Consider the following 14910-nt stretch of genomic DNA (forward strand, 5'->3'; position numbering starts at 1 on the left):
AGACTGAGATTGCTTAATGAAATGAACTATATTCTCAAAGCATGTATTTTTGTTGAAAAAATTCTTCCAATGAAGATAAAGTAAAAATCAAAATATTTCAAATTACAAAGAGGCTGTTACGGCATAGAAAGCGGAAGATCTTTCACTGCCAAGAAAAATCTGCAGTAATCTATGCATCAGCTTTCACACACCTTCCATCCACTTAAGAAAAGTTTCAAACTCTGACCTAAATTTTGAGGGAACTGTACTGAACTCTACTAGGGAGAAATTCTGTTTTTCTAACTGTTTTGAAGAGCAATACATGGCCACTCTGTACAATATACAAATAGACTCAAGTTTCTCAGAAAATATGGATTCGTAATCTGGGGCTGTGGGAAAATGAGTCATATTCCTTAGGAAAAAAAAAAATAGAATCCATGCTTGCAGTTTTAGAGGATGACAGTAACAGCTTCTCTTGAATTTGAATGCTGTTAGGACAAAACCATAAGTACTTTTCAAAGAAAACAAAAAAATCTTTTGTAGAGTTTATAAATCATTCTTTAAAATTCAAACTGTCACTCAGTTACCTTAATATAGAATTCAGCAATGTAAGTGTCTTATAGGCAAGTGTTAGCTAAGAAGAAATAAATGGTCCAGTATAAGAGAGCTTGTTTTACTCCTACGCTCTGATAAAATGCTATCCTTATGATAGCAAGTCATCCACATTACATCTACTATGAAGAGATTGAATTGACATCTTGCTGGGAGTACTAAGGAAACTCTTCATTTACAAAAATGGAATAAGCAGACGATATGTGCCTGAGAATATTTATTCACATTTAGACATGAATTTGGTTTATCTATATTTGTTTTCCTATTGAGCATATTTTCTATGAATACGTAGGTATTCGAGATTCACTGGATAAAACCTTCTGAAAGGAACCTCGTAATAAAGTCACTGTACAATCAGTTACACAAGACATAAATCAACAAGACCTTTATCTTCCCCTTATAGGGTTACATGATGATAAAATCTCTAATTTGGTCAGAAGATAGGAAAAATTGTTTCTGAAGATTAAGTAGGCTGTCCTGACACATTATCATAAACTAAGGAGATTGTATTTACTACTCAGTATTTATAGATTACAGAGGTATTATGTATCACCTAAATTCTGAAGGCAGAACTAGGATCTTTAGATTGAGAAAATTTGAACAAGTAGTTTTGAATTATTTTGAGATCATTTTGTCAGAAGATATCTCCTTTCATAGTAATTATACATAGTTGGAATCATAAAATAATCCATGTTGGAAGGGATCTTTGGGGGTTATCTATTCTAATACTCTGCTCAAAGCAGCATCAACTCTGAAGTCAGATCAACTTCTAAGTTGCATATCCAGTTGAACTTTTCAACATATAGCAAGCACCAATATGACACAAATTCTCTGGAAATCTTGCATTCATGTAATTCTGATGTGGCAGCTAGCAGCTGCTTATATGAAAAACATTATTTGTTGATCTTAAGTTTTTTTACCTAATCAGCTCACTGAACAGAAAGAAATAAAAAATAATAGTCAGGTCTCTGGGGACTTTGTTATTGATTTTAGAAATCTACACTGATACATAAAATATACTAAAATATGAAAACCCAAAATTGAAATGAATATTAAAAATGAGCTATGGCTGCTGCAGCTTTTAAGCTACATCAATTTAGGAATAGCTGTCCTTTTGTAAAATGTCTGCAAAGGGCATTGGAAATGAAATACAGATTTTTTGAAATGCACAGAATTCAATAGTTCAAATTCTGTCTTTTTTTTTTTTTTGTTATTCTGTATTATCTATTCTACAGATGACGTACTATAAAAAAATCAACATCATATCAAAATCAAACAGGTCCTTTGTCACTTCACTGTCCCCTCTGTAAAATGAGCTATATGTGCGTATCCCTCTGGGTAAAACCTGTGTAAGAATATGTGCTGCCATAATAAACATTTCTTCTCATGACATATTAAGAAATTGAAAATTATTTGATACAAACACTCTCAAAAAGGCTACAGAAATGAAAGTCAGTATTTCTTCATACTTGCTGCATATGTCTCTGTAGACCTTCTCATTCAAAATTACAACTGTGAATTCATTCTTGTCCAAAGTAGACGCAGTGATTTTCCTCTTCACCCCCAATGTATTGTTCCAGTGCTGCAGAAGAAATACCAAACTGGTCTTTCAGACCACAACTGTGTTCCAGTAATGCTCTATATTGTGTATGTAATTTAAATCGGAAACTTTAATAAAATATATTTAAAATCTCTGCCTTAGCACTTGATATTCTACAGTACCTCTCCACAAGCACTGTATAGAAAACAGCATAATTAAAAATTACATTGTGCTTGTGTTGTCAATGACCTAAATTATCTTTGTTTTCAATTGAAACGATGTTGGTGATGGACTCTGAGTCATTTCTGTATTATCAGTTGAGGTAAAATTGAGGGGAATGAAGGAGTCATGAACATAAAACTTAGCAAGAGCTATAAAGAAATAGGAACTACTTTTAGATATAGCACAAGTAATTGAGTCAGATGAAAGTGCAAGTTTAGAACCTCAGTGAAAATTTAGAATCAGGTGGAAATAATTCAAAGAGTAAACACTACCATTAGAGTCAAATATATTTCATATGATAATTTTTAAAATAGTAAAATTATTAAAAATCTAATTGAAATGAATTTATTAGAGGAAAAGAAGAAAAATTAAGATTCTTACTAATGAAGTTTACAATAGAAAGCCATGACCAAAATTTTCCCGTAAATATAATTTTTTGAAATATGCAAACAAGATTGATCCAAAGCAGGTGTGACACATGAAGAAAACTATAAACCTCAAACACATCTCTCTAAACTCACTCTAGACTGGTCATAGTCTTTAAAGATGAAGAAAAATTGGGATGATCATAAAACAGCAGCTGAAAATCCAACAGTCTTTCAACTTTTATGTTCAATATGTGCTTGCAAAGTGCCAGTAAGTTTTAGGGAAAGACAAAATGGGAGCCTTAGTTCTTTATTCTGTACAAAGCTAAATTAATTCAGTTAGTAAATACCCTATTCACATGTCAGCATGATCGCAGTCATTGCTCTAAGGACAGCATTTAAAAATTCCAAAAATATATTCTCACCACTTCACAAGAATAAAGGTGAAAAATGCTACCCTAGATTTTTGGTGGTAATGTCAGTAATCCTGTCCTTATTTTTCCCTATAAACAGCAGGTTAAAAAAAAATCAAGCTTTTTGCATTCACTTAAAAATTCAGAATTAACAGACTACAATTAATCTTGAACTGTGGTGATTCAGAATCAAGACAACATACTTTTGTATTGGTTAAGCCATATATATAGAGGAACAGAATTAAAAAACTTTATCTCCTTCAGATTCTATTAACCATTGCTAGTCAGTAGCTGAGTACAGAGCCTGTGTGGCACTATGCTAAATACAGAGACTGACTATATTTTACACAAGCCAAGAAATGGAAAGAAAGTATTAAAGGTACTTTGGCTATCAAAATTATTCCATCTGGTACCTATTAGGAAGGCACAGAGCAAAAAAGAGTGTGCTAGGAAAGAAGCCACCTTCAGAGAGAAAAGACTAAGCAAGATCAAGAACAAGATGGTGAAGAAACTGAAACCAAAGTCTAATTCATTAACAGAAGATCTTCAAGATTCATGTTTGTCCTGATCTGTTGAAGGATATTACTACATTAAATGGGTTGGACTGAGAGGCCAGGTTGCAAATGCCTGGTTTTCTGAACAATGCCAAGAAAAAGTATTTTCTAGAACAATTACCAGGCTTGTCCTAGAAAATTTTGTTTATTATAGGGGCATGTCTGAGTGTACGATCATAACTGAGATTTTACAAAGATGCAGAGGCACTAATTCCAAAAGTGAGTAGCATCACCAAAGAAATAATAGTAGCTGTTCTTTCTTCTGAAGAGCATCAGGATTAAGGAATGCAATTGTGCTTCAGCAACGATGCCAGTTCAGTAATGAATCTAATTTATTGCATGGCATCAAGGAATGCAATTGAGCTTTAGTAATGTCTTTGTTTCTAATTTCAGACCATAGGATAATTTCATCTTCTCTCATCTGCACTGCTACTAATACATTTCTGGCAAAGTCAAGAATTTAATTTAGCTTTCATGACTCTGAGATTAACATGCATATAATGATCTTGTTCTTGTACTAACAGAGTAGCACATGATACAGGGAATAAAGCAGGTTATGCTAGGAGACCCTGACATTATTTCAGTAAAGGGGAACAGGAGACAATGATGTAAATACCAGCTTCTCACGTTTGAAACCAGATTAAAACTCTAAGATGAAGGTGATCTCATATTAATTTCCAAATGTTCTTATCACAAAATCACTACTCGTCTGACATGACTTCTTGGTGACAAACCCAGGACTGACTAAAAGGGATAGCACAACTAGGACTGAGTATTGGCAGAATTGAAGGAGCCTGCCTGCAACTGGCTCGAGACAGTGCTTTTTTTCAGTTTTATATCAAAAAATCTAGTGTGATTATATCATCTAAAGGAAGTCCCATATAACTTTGTAATAGAACAACCTAAATGAATAAAACTGAAGATATGCCAATCTAGTATTAATAACTGGCAGACTTGAATAATAACCATTGTTTAATAGTTTTTCAAATTGTTTTGGGAAGGAGATAGCATGTCACCAAACTTCTAGGTAAGGCTAGTTTACAAGCTAAGCTAAATGGGAGGCTTGTTCTGTGGAAGCAATACACAATACTGTCATTACAAAAGCTTCATGTTTGGCAGAACAATCATTTCCCCCTTGATCCTTCATTCTGGGATCTATAAGACCCTGCAATTTTCAGATAGCAATGGCACAAGATCAAGGTTATTACTATTTTTTTAAGATAGCACTTTTTAACAAAAGGAGAGAAGCACAGAAACAGCCAGGCAGCAGTTGCACATGTGGCATTCATGTTTTGTAATAATTTCAGTCTGAATCCTGCCAATATCACTTCATCTCAAGCCACTTGCTGGGACGCTGAGCACATCCATCCTCTCCTGTAGGCTTTATTTCTACCCAACAAAGAGACTATGCTTGGCTCCAGACTCTGTTAGTCTTCAGTTTCATGGGCACAAAAACAACTCAAAAATCTACTATGAATAGCGAATAGGAAAAAAAAACCCTTCTCAGTCAGTAGCAGGCACAGCATCATGGAGGGGTTCTCCATTAGTAGAGAGCTGCCTTGTAAAAATAATCCTTGACAGAAATAGGATTTACAGCACATTTAACAAAGGCAACTTTCTAGCAATATTTAATGATTTCCCATAGTTTATTCTTAGGCTTTTTGATTAATCTCCAATCATTTGTATCTCACAAAATTCTATAGGCTGTCTAACAACAGCCTTGGTAATACAATAGTTATTGTCACTAAACATTTATATAATGCAAGATATTATTGCTGAGTAGGAAAGGACACTGCTCCAGCTAAAAAGAGCTACTATTTTTCTTATTAAAACAGCATATATATAGAAATACAAATGTATAAAAATTATTCTATGACAAAAAGTGCAGTTACTGTGAATAAAATTATTAAAGTAAAATATTTTGGAAGACATCTTAAATATACTTTTACTTAATACTTTGTATAACACACTTCATGCATAATACTGCTGTAAGTGATATTGCTGTAGTACTATTGCTGGGGTTGCAATACATTTTGTGACATAGAAGATGTGGTGTTTAATGAACATACAGCGTTGGAGTGTTCAATTTTACACCAAGTACATCAAAATTCCTTTTTTCTACTGAGGTCATGTGTAGTTGGGTTTTTTTTTTTTTAGCCTATCATGAAGACAACAGTCTGAATTCTTACTTTACATAGAGACCAGCATGATACCATTACCTGCTCACCCAGTGCAGGTAAGAAGACGAGAAACCTCTGTCAAGGCCCTGTGGGGACTCAACTGGCACCTCCATCTCTGCTCAGAGGCTCCATTTAGACTCAGGCCTGTGCCTTCACTTGTTGCCCAAGGTACATTGTAGGATGGCTGGAAGTCTGGACCTACGTCTACTCAGGTAACACCATGCTGTACCTGATCAAAATTACCCTCACCAGCCCAAACCCTGAGCTGCAGATGAGCTTAGTCTTGGACTTGCCATGTCATAGGCTTAACTCAAGATCTGGGCTCTAGCTGCCCTACCCTAGTGCTGTGGGGCTGAGCTGAGCTGAGCTGGCCTGAGCCTGGATCTGGATGCTGAGGCCTCAGCCCTGCCTCTGTATGACTGTACTGGGCTTCCTGATCCAAGGACCGCAGGTGTACTTTAGATAAACCTATGAAGACAGAATATGGATAATGAAGAAGCCCTGCTTTTCCAGTCACAATGCTTAGAAAGTGCAGCTTCAGCAGTCTGGAGATTCTTTGATCTTTGGGAACAACCACATACCACATGCTCCTTTAATAATTATAATGAGCTGGAGCAGCTGGTTTATCATCCCATAGAGAAATACTTAATTTCTTATCGGAAGGTTTAATATAAATTCAAAAGAAAGATTTTTTTCTTTCCAATGAGTAGCTTGGAAGAGGCAACAATTTTCAATTTTAACAGAAGCTTGACTGCAGTTCAATTATTCTTAAACTTTCACTGTATTCCCAGGAAGAACACCTGGAAGAAAAACACCATAAAAGGAGTCATGTTGTGGCATGTGTTAGGCTATGTGTATAGAACACAGGATATGTGTCAGTTTAGGGCCAAGCTGTGCATGAGACATTGCAAAAAGGAAAAAGAAAGTAATTTCAGGATTGAACACTGCACGTTTGCCTGTACTCAACATTTTGTAAGTTGAGAGTGTCAACCGTGATATCCTATGAACTACTGCAGCAACAGATAGCCTAAGTGTGCCACTTAGGATCATAGTACTAAGATAACTTCCAGCACTGTGGAAAAGAAAAGATTACATGCTTGTTTAAACTTATGCTCAGGTCCACAAATAACATATTATTGGCATAGACTTCATCAACAAACATATCCTTCTACAGAGTAAATCCTTGCAGGAACATTTTGATAACATGCCTCTTGCTGAAGGGTTACTCAATCAGAAAATTGACATTACTTCTGTGGTCACTGATATAATGCAGTATGCTCTATACAATAACGGGCCATTATCTCTTGTTTTCTAAGAGGCTTTCAACTGCAGATAGAAACTTAGATCTCTTTGCAGCGCTTGCTATGTTATGTGTAAAAAACCCCAAACAACACTGCCTCTGCTGGAAGGTGGATTTTTCATTTTAGGTGTGTACACTCTAAAGCACCCTTAAAAGCCAAATCTCTTTCTTTTAAAGAAACTTTAGTGACATAGTTGACAGACTGTATAAGCTTCTACCTATGAGAATACATATAATTTATGTGCCAATACAAACCCTTACATCTCAGTTACATTTCTCCTACATTCAGAATTTCCTCCCATGCTTATCATTAACCAAGTAGTTAAAAGCGAACGGAATTGCTTTAAAAATAATGGATCCTAGACTAAGATAAAACTGGTGAAGAGAGATTATAAAGCCAGATGATCTTTGAATGAATAGATTAATGAGGAATGCATGTCAAATACAAAATGACTCAGCCAATATTCCTGTGAAGTACAGTTTGTTTTGTGTATGGAGTTTTGTCAGTTCTTTTGGTATATTAGAATGTAACTTATGAAGATCTGGCTTTTTGCAGTCTGCAGGAAGTGAGCTTTCTTCTTTTACAATTATAATTACTAAGATGTGAAGAAGCATTCCTACTCCATTTTTAAAAAATTTATTTCTTAGAAATTAGAGTTGGATGAAGATTACAGAAAAAACCCCACCGCAATACATTACTCCTCCTTTTAAATTGGCAAAAACCACTGCTGTGGCTTGAGCTACCATACTGGTACATAAATTTTAAGGAAAAAGACTTATATATAGCAAATCCTGTCTGTAACTACTGAATTTGATTCCTCTGTTTAGGATTTCTGAGTCATTCAAGTAGACACATTTGATAGGAATGTGATCTAATTGTTTTACTGCTAAACCTGAAACAGTTGCTATTAGGAGCAAATTAGCAAGAGACCTTTGGATAATTCTACCACTCAAATCAAAGTCTCAGTCAATTAGCTATCTTAATAAATAACAGTTCCCTAAAAAGAGACAGGAAAAAGAGACTAAACAAATATGTAAAAAAGCTTGTAAGATGGAAAATTTAACAATTTCCCAAAGGTCAGGAAGGAAGACAGGATCTAAATTAGATGAAAGGTTTGATTTTTCTACTCCTTTGCATTTATTCAAGCATATTAAAACCAAAATAAAATCATGTTAACATAATGACTTTTTCATTGTGGTTACAGGCCATATCTGTGTAAAGTATTTATTTCAGCTACATGTAGTGAGTCTGGCTCAACGCAAACAGTTTGGTCAGAAGCAACCATCAGGTAAACAGATGCTTTTGGCATTTTGTGGCCCTTTATCTGTCTTGACTATGTAATGGAATTGAGAATGGATGCACTATACAGGGATGGTTGACTTCTTCATGGCATTAGTGCTTCCCTACACAGGGAATTCTCATTATCACCTATGTGCATATAAAGTTGATCTGTCTGTTCTCTGCTTTTATTTTGCCTAAATTACAGATATTTATGTACTTTGTTGTAGGTCTTGTATTCAACCCAAATGAGAGCTTGGTAATGGAGCAAATTGACTATACATTCCATTGCTATGGAGAATGTCTAAATTCTAAGTGTGTCTTTTGGGTGATATGATGCTATATGTATATTTACTTGTAATATTTTTGTAGGGAAAGATATGTAGTATTAATAGCTTGAAATAACACACAAACCCTTTTTTTTAAAAAAAAATATAAGTAAGGAAAAATTTACCTTGCAATCATGTAACAGTGATGGAATTGATGGTACAGATTCTTCTGATGTGGAGTTGAATCCATAGGAATCTCCCTTATATGCAGACAAGAAACAACCCTTATCCCAGTGATCCTTTATTGTGTTGCTGCTGAATAATGTGTTTTATACTTGCATTTTAAAAATCTAGATTTAAAGTACTGATTTGCTGACAAAAGATGCCTGGCATTGAGTGGCTACCTTACAGCAAAAGAAAGCTTTTTAAGTACAGACTAAAAGGGGAAATCATGTCATTAATCACTGCATGCATGGTTACTGGCACTGCCAATATAGAAGGAATTAACTCACCTGATAACCTAATTCTGCTTCTGTTGAATACAACAGCAGAACTCCTAGTGCCTAACACAGAAACAGAACCGAACTCTTAATATGCTGAGGAATTGATAGCAGTAGGCTCTACAAATTATCATGCTGCTCCCATTTCTTCTTAGCTGATCATAATTCACACTTTAACACTGTGATAAATAAATTCAAATAAATCCAAATATTTTTACAAAATAGTTTTTTACTTAAAGTGATCTTTGCATCTGAATATATAATGGTTTACCCTCATTTTTCACAATGTAAGTGCCCAGTCTTTGGTCATAACATCTAGAATACTATTCATAATGTATATTTCATTCAGACTACAATATAAATAAGACATATCAAAATATTTTAAATTAAAGTTTCAGTTTTATATACCTGTATTACAGCTGGTTTAAACCTATAAAGAGCTAGTTATTAAAAAGTATTGAATAGATTCTATGAAAAGAAGTTAAATTTATGATGTTTAGTATTACACATTATACAGTTTCTTTATTTTTTTGCTCACTTGATCATGCTGTGAAAAATTCATGAATATTTAACTATTAAATGAAATGCAAAATTTTCATTACCATTTTATTGAAAACTTGACATCTTAAAATACCATACATACCATTAGTATTCTAGTGCATTGTCACCTTATTGAAAAATGCTGCTAAAAAACAATACCAGTATTCAGAGAAAAAAAAATTGTCCGCCCAAGGCTATTAACTATAGTTCTACACATACATTAGTGACAAATAAGTGAAGCAGCCAATGCTCACAAAAGATGTCACTAAAATGCTAGGAAACAACTGTAACCATAGAAACCATCTCACACTGCAATCTGAACATCTTTTGTCAGTGTTTGACTAGAAATGAGATGCTTAAAATCATTAGACTATCAAAAAATCTAAAGTCTCTTCATTGAAATTTACATATTTAAATATTTTGAAACCTGCAAAAACTTCAACATGATACTTTCGTAAAATATTGTTTCAGCTCCTAGCCCTCAACTATCACTTTAGATATAATAACAAAGATTATACAGATGATTACTCCCTCCCCCAAAGTCTCCCCCACCCGACCCTATCTTTAGTGTACATACACTAGAAGAACATAGGCATTAAAAAACCACCACAAAACACTGGGGTGATAAGAAAATTTTGAGGACAATTTACTGCTCTCATTAATGCAAAATATTAACAGACATGACATTCACTATGTCTACATACTTCTTTATTTCCATAAAAACCATCTACCCTGCTGGCAGGGTTAGTGATACTGTATAACCTTCATAACATTAGGGACAGGACTGGCTATAGATAACAAAATAACCAAACAAGAAATTTCCTAAACTGACTCTTAAAAGTTTGAGAACTTCTGAAGATTAAGTATCTTTCCATCAGGCTTATTATTAGCAGTGCCTAATAAAGATGGCCTATACAACTTCTGGCCTATAGAATAGTATTACATCCCAGCCTTTCTGTCCAGTGACTGATGCTATTCTGTAGGGCTGGAGAAATATGTGGGAAGGCATCCTTAGTTCTTTCTGCAGTGGGACTCCGTATCACAGCAAACGCGTGTTTGTCTTCAAATCTGTTGTGGAAAGGCAAACCAAGGGCATAAATGGTCATTAACCCTTTAATACAACAAATTTCAAGGTACAAAGGACAGCTAAAGCAAGCATGCTGTTTTTTCCAGGAAAGGCTTGCTGATATTGAAAAAAACATTTCCAATACTCTGTGTGCTCTAGTTTACCATTAATGAATGAAATTTTGGACGTAAATGTCAGTTATTTATATTGGAAAAACCGAGGTCTGAAATAACCTGTAGAGTTTTCTTCCATTGTCTTTTCCACGGGTCCTGAACTTTCAGGTGCATATGGGCTGTGCTACTTAACCAAGACTTTTATGCAAGATATTGCTCAATTTCTCTACTTCATTTTTCATGGTTTAAGCAACATCCAGTGATTTGTTAAACAACCGATTCCCAAGAATCAACGACTGTGAGCTTGTCCTTTAAAGCATTGTTTGCTAATGCATTTAACACTTGTAAGAGAATGTGGAGAGTATTGAATTCCTCCTCTTCCCACCACCCCTCATCTTTTGGTGGCTGAACAGGTCAGATTTCAAGACCGTCAATATGGTGCTTTCACAAACATTACAATATCCATTAGAACTGATAAGAATGCCTTTTTTATGATGGGTGAACAAGCTATTACAATTTGCAAATTTGGAATCTGTTATTTCTATCAGCCAACTAGAATGCAAGTGTAAAAAAGCAAAAGAGGAATAAATGAAGAAATATTTAATATAATTCATTGCAAAGTGATTTTATGATGTGTGTTTTTCAATGACCTTCACAGAATTAAACACAAAAGAACCATATATTTTAAATAACATCAAACTGATTCTGTAATTAGTAATTGACAAATCGAATACAGACTTCAGGGTGGTTTTTGTCTACATGGAGATTGTGCTGTAAAGTTAAAAGAAACCACAGTAACAGAAAATGCAAGACTACAAGTCTATAGTTTCCAGGAGAATAATAAACATAGCACAAAGATTTTTTTTCTGGGTCCATTCTCTGAAAATGAGTGTCTCACAATATTTTAAATATGATGAAGCAATACTTTTCAAGTAATGGGATGGAATATTCTATGCAAGTACCCAATCATTTTTGTCTAAAGTCATAATAAGTTTTAATTTCTGAATCCTTTTCTGGCATCATACCTATGTGTACATTTAAAGTGTATATTAATTGGTTGTCTGAAGTTCATTGTCTTCCTATTGCACTATATATTGTAAGATTAATCTCTTACAGAAGGCAAAGAAATGGAAAAAAAATTAACTAGGACCACAACTTTGATTATTTTTTACTCTTCTAATAGTCTTTTCTCTATTTAGTATTCTGATGGTGAATTAGCAAGTATCTCTGTTTCACCAAACCACTTATGCAAAATTGCCACTGTGGATACCTGGGTCATTTGTTGAACATGTTTTTCTATTTCATATGTTTTACAGAAGATTATAAAATTAGAAGCCATTTTCTTTATCTCCATAAACTTATGCAATGTTGACAAAACTTGACAACTTTCTACTTTAAAACCCCTTTGCATTACAGGCAAATCAACATAACAAAATTTGGAAATTAGCTAGTTCTACATCAGATGCTGATGGCAGAATGTACATTAATTATTTTGAGCTAATTCAACAGTTTTCCTTTCCTGAAAACAGTTTACACAAAATTATGGAAGAGTGGGTTGGTTCCAACAGCAGAAAAGAATCTCAGTTGCACACATGCTCTTTCTTAAAGTTGTATTTGATAGGTATCCCAGGGAAAATAAAACCCAATCTCTACATTCACCAGCGCTATCCTATAGTTAACTGGAAGGTATGTATTGAGTAAACCAGTTTGTATTGCTAAGCAGCACTGTTTTCAAAACTGGAAGTGTGACGTGAAATAAATGGAACTTCTTGCATTTTTGACCTATTTTGAATTGTACTTTGTCATCTATACTGGTATTTTGCATCAAACTGAAATCCACAATCAGTAAATTCACTCAAGAAGGAGATAATAATTGGTTTAGGTTTGTTTCTTTGCTTTAAATTTGTGTATCAGCACTCAGGTGTTTCTCTATGAGTATTTAGGATAGGGTTGTATATAATCTACAGTGCCTGTATACTCCTACAACTTCCTTTTTGTCAAGTATAGCATTCTCTCACAGTTCTGGATCATTACACATTTTTTGCCTAGCAATGCACTAACATAGACCTTTCCTGAGGTCTATGTTAGGGAGTATTTTTCAACAGAGTATTCAAGGGAGTTTTTTTCAGAGGTCAGCTTCTTAAATTTGTTTCTTTTGGAGCTTTGACTTGGAAAAAAAGTCATAAATGTGTACTATCTCAATGCTTTTATGCTTATATTTGCAAAAAATTGAAATTGATATTTATATTTCTTTCCATATGAATTATATAATTAAATGCTTTACATAAAGATTAATGCTATCTTGAGACTTAGATCATATATATCATATAATTTCAGATCTTTCGTGTAACTAACATTTGTTTGATGTTTTTGGCCTTAAACTTCATATGCTCTAGAATAATTAAATGACAACATCATCATATATCTGACAGCTACGCTGACTTGAAAAATGTTTTCCAGCCTTTGTAGGTGGGCATGTCTTCATATTTACAATCAGGAGCCACACTTGTAGACATAGTTGTTAGGAAACCAGAAAAATACATATACCCCTCATTTTCTGTGATAGGAAACTTGAACGAATGCTTTCTGATGTATAGTAAAGGTTGCTGTAATTTCTCTGCATGTCAATGTTTTTAATTACTGTTACTGTTCCTTTCCATTCTACCACAGTCACACTTAATTTTTTTTTTGCTTGAATAGGATAGAATATCATTATCCAGACACCAAACATTTCAGACAAGTAAACATCTCCAAAGTAGGGAGAGAGGATTTCGGGTGAAATCCCAGTTCAGTTGAGACTATTATTAAAATGTCACCTTTGCTTTCGTCAGATTTACATCTGACCATATCAAACAGTATACTGCATCTATAGTTCTTGTATTCTTTAAATAGACTTACCATATTAGAGTCAGCAACTGTATTTCCACCCCAGCCTTTGCCTTGGTCTTTATGAATTCCTGAAAAAATAGTTAAAGAATGTGAATAACCAATGTAACGTTTCATCTATGACCAAACTCTATAAGGATGTATGTGACTAAGGGTAGATGAGGTACTTAGGGATATGGTTTAATTTAGGATGGGAATGGTCGGACTTGATGATCTTAAAGGTCTTTTCCAACCTTGTGATTCTGTGATTCTATGAAGATAAAAAATGACCATAAAATAATTTGCAACATACATTCATTTAGAATTTTATCAGCCTAATTTATTACACAATATGTTTTCTTCAACAAGTTAAGTCAAAAAATACCCCACAACAAAAAACAGAGAAAATAAATTATTTTGTTCCCATAGCCACTAAGTGATGATCTTTTTTACACAGAACTACAATATTGTTACAGTCAAATCAATCCTGAAGATGTGTGGGGCTCTGATTTTGCATCCATAAATGTGAACTGCTACACCTTAATGGTATTATCATTACACCCAGTTCAGTTTAATTTCTCTGTCAAGGCAAAAATGGTCTTTAGAAAATGAAAACCAACAGAAGTGAAAATACATTTTCTCCTTATGAACTTTAATAACACATGATGAACTAAAGAAGTTAAAGATGCATATCATATCATCTAGATAGCTAGACATTACTCTGTGTAGAAATAACATATATTACAAGTAAACAAACTCCACACAGTGCATGGAATAATCAAATTACAATTTTTACCAAGCAGTTCTTGCAACATACTCATCAGCCACAAATTGCAGAACAGGGACTGATTTTAGGTATGATCTAGGAAGCATGGTTGCACTGAATATCTGGCTTTCATGCCTTCTCATATGTAATATTTTTTACTGTTGACACCCAACTTCCCACAACTGATGTTAAGCAAACATCAAAATCATACTCTCACCCTTATTTACAACATTGATCTAGTAATTATGGTGACAGAAAATGTAAGATTTACATTTTTTTTCCAGCTTTCATATGTCACCATTAGTGCAGTAACTCCACCGACATGGAAATAGAAAAAAAAAAAAAAT

Source organism: Gallinula chloropus (genome assembly GCF_964237585.1).
Source record: "Gallinula chloropus genome assembly, chromosome: 4".
Classification (NCBI taxonomy): domain Eukaryota; kingdom Metazoa; phylum Chordata; class Aves; order Gruiformes; family Rallidae; genus Gallinula; species Gallinula chloropus.